The 3,275-nt window shown below is 40.8% G+C and overlaps 1 non-coding gene across 1 annotated transcript; it reads left to right on the forward strand.

Annotated features, from left to right (window-relative positions):
* The first annotated feature begins 236 nt into the window (after positions 1 to 236).
* Positions 237 to 351, forward strand: LOC116485250. The gene has a single exon (XR_004252848.1). It is a non-coding gene; the product is annotated as a U6atac minor spliceosomal RNA (small nuclear RNA).
* Positions 352 to 3,275: the final 2,924 nt, after the last annotated feature.

Here is a 3,275-nt window from a genome sequence, read left to right on the forward strand (position 1 = left end):
TAGAAACACTCCTCTGTTTAGGACTGCATGAGAAGTTTCAGATGGAGAGTAATGAAATGAGAAGAGAGATTAGCATGTCAAGCTTCCTATACAATGATTGTTTGTTTTTTTAAATGAAGTCATTGGTATTATTATGTGGTTTTTGGTAGGCTCTCCTCCTAACAATGCATGGGAATAAACATCGTATCTAGTAGGATCTCTGACTGCAACATGTATCACTGAGGCATCTATTTACAGTGTGAAGGGAGGAGAGCAGTTTAGTTTCCCAAGACAGGAATGGAAAGCATAACAGACTAAAACAAAACTAGGGGTAGTGATTACCTTTTTTTTTTTTTTCTTTTTTTTTTTTTTTTGAGGGGGTGAGGAGAGAAGGGAAGGGAGGTGAGAGGCAGGATAAACCTAAGAAGGAAAGATAGTTTTAGGGCAGATTTTTGCAGGATGCATCATCATCAAGAGAAGTTGTCAATGCTGGGAAAGTGCTGGGAGACAAAATGGCTAAAAGAGGTGGTCAAGTGCTGGGGCTACCAAACGTCCTGGCTTTCTGCTGCCAAGTCACACCCTTTTACACCCTTCCCTGTAACTTCATAGCATCCCTGAACTTTCTATTAGCTAGAGAGGCAGACTGTACAAAACTGGAATAGTTCTTGGTTCTTGGGGACTGTAGATGCCAGCACTCCCTGCCAACCTTTTGCCTCCCTGAGCTTTTTGGCAATGACTGCCTCTCACCAGCAGCATGTGCAGCCATTTGACAGCTCATCCGCTTTCTGGTTTCTTAACAGGTCATGCAGATGGACCAGAAGCTAGATGACATCCTGACCACGCTCCAGGCTCACTTTGGAGATCAGCCTCAGGCACAGATGTCAGGGCCAGCCACCCCACCTGTCAGACAGCTACAGACAACCTCGTATTCCCCACCAATGAACCAGAAAATTTAAAAGCTGGAGCACAGCCACATGCCACCCTCTCATGCTTTTACATCTGGTCTTAGTGTCTCAGGAGTAAGCTGTGTTGTTGGCGAAATGAAATATTATGCTGTAGTAGATTAAATAAAAAAAGAAAGAGAAGCAGCAGCAAAAAGCCCATCACACCCCTAGGACAGCACATGAGTTTTGCACCTGTTTTATTAGCCACTGTTAGCTTACCTATGTCAGCCTGTGGCAGCCCCTTGCAGATAGCCCCATTTAGGCTGGCTGCACACACACAGAGTGCTTGGGTAAGGTAAGCACCCAAGAGAGGGTTAGGATGACCCATTCATGGGCAGAGGGGAAAAGGGGCTGGTTTTTTGGCATTTAATCGCTAAGTTTAATGCTCACAGCATGCCTAAAAGGGAAAAAGGAGCCAGCATTTGAACATGAAACAAATGGAAATCAGTGAACAGGAAAATTAAACAGCATGTTTTGACTTCTACCAAGCAGTGAGGATCATAAGAAGGGCAGATTTATATGCTAGTGTGAATGACAAAGTAAAGACAACAGGCTACTGATTAAAAATATGGAAGCGTACACAAGCTGGTTGACATATGAAAGACTGAAGCAAAGATTCAGCTAATTAAAGCAAAGGGTTGCAAATGAGATGAGATGCATGTTGGAACACACAGGCAAGAGAGATAGTATCTGTGTAGGCTTACTGCACAAGAACACTCTAATAGCTATCAGCTACGCTGATGACTGTTATGCAAAATGTTCTCAAGCTTTTACCTTCATTCAGCAGGGGTTGTTGACTCCAGTTGCCTTAATTTTAACATAAGAAACCTGTATGGTAATTGGCTGTGAAATATCTGTAAAGCTCAGTTCAAGTCACTGAGTAACACAGTGCTGCAGGAGGGCTGCAGCTGTGATTGAGAATGGCAGGGTTTCTTAAAGAAAACAAAAATTCACATACTGTTGATGAAAGCTAATCGCTGTTTAAATAAACTGCTGTATATAATTTTAAATGCTAGATTTTTTTTCCTTCTAATTTAGTTGTAAACTGAGTGCATATGCCTGCTGATACGCTGTCATTGTGAAATGGGTCCTACCTGGCACACCAGGAAAGAGATGGTACAACACTGTTGCTAAGTATGTAAATAACAAATTGGGTGTAGTGCTTTTTATTCAACTCTTTTTAATATATTTACATAACCAACTGTTTAAATGAACAGAAGTCTGCAGAGCAAAGACCTGATTCCTGGGAAATACTAACTATATTCTATTCTCACTGATATTTATGGAAGCAAAGCCTGTCTTGCATTCAACAGCAACCTGAAAGACTGGTCCCTTAATACTCTTTAATAAAATAAATTTATTTGGACCAATGAGTGGTCCATTTCAATGTAATCAAATTAGTTTCTAACTATTACCTGTCCCTTTAAAACTCTTTCCCAGGTTTGTGTGTCTGGGAATTCAAGCTTGGAAAGAGCACAGTGAGACTGATTCCAATCTTTAGATTGCAGGCGTGTCTTAGACAGAATATTAATGATGTGTGAGAGGCAATAAAAAAAAAAAATGTGTTTTTAATTAAATCAGCTGACAAGCTGCCGTTCCATCTTGTCTGATTACTACAGAGTTACTGAACATGACCAAATACAGCACGTAACATGAGAAAATGGTAAATAATCCTTGTCAGAGAACTGATTTGCTACTGGCTTTTGGACAGGGCCATGAGCTTCAGCAATGGTCCTTCATATAACCTTACTGACTCTGGCCACTCAGAACTAAATGGGCAACTGGACACTGAAGGCAGGTACCATTTTATCAGCCATGGGTGAATAATAACCTTTGGGATCCTGTTGCCACAGAAGTTCAGAAGATGAGTAGTGTGGCTTTCAGTAGAATGGCTCTGTGGCCAACACAGCATGAAATGTACTTCTGGTACAATGTGGATATTTGTGTCCTAGTAATGTGTAGTCACTGTTTAGTGAATCAAGGAATGTAACAGTATTGTACTTTCCAATGACTCTCAATGGAATTGTTAAGGGACTATGCATACAGTAACACCTACTACTGCAATGTCTTGGAGAATACACTAAAAAGCCCTTCTTCAGAAAATTCAGTTAAACAAAGTAGGAGTGGTCTCAGCTAGAGAGAGTATCATATAGCATGAGTGGGTGGGAGGAAAGGATAAAGAAGCTCACAGCGGTCACTTCAGGGAAACAAAAAAATCTGCAAGAGTATCTGCACATATCTTTTTTTTTTTTCTTTTTTCTTTTTTTCTTTCTTTTTGAAACAGAACCAAAGTTTCCCTGGGAAGTTTTCGGTGAAGCCAGAGCCTGAGCCATTAAGGGTTTGAAATTCTAG

The sequence above is a fragment of the Aythya fuligula genome, chromosome 1 (assembly GCF_009819795.1).
Source record: "Aythya fuligula isolate bAytFul2 chromosome 1, bAytFul2.pri, whole genome shotgun sequence".
NCBI classification, from domain to species: domain Eukaryota; kingdom Metazoa; phylum Chordata; class Aves; order Anseriformes; family Anatidae; genus Aythya; species Aythya fuligula.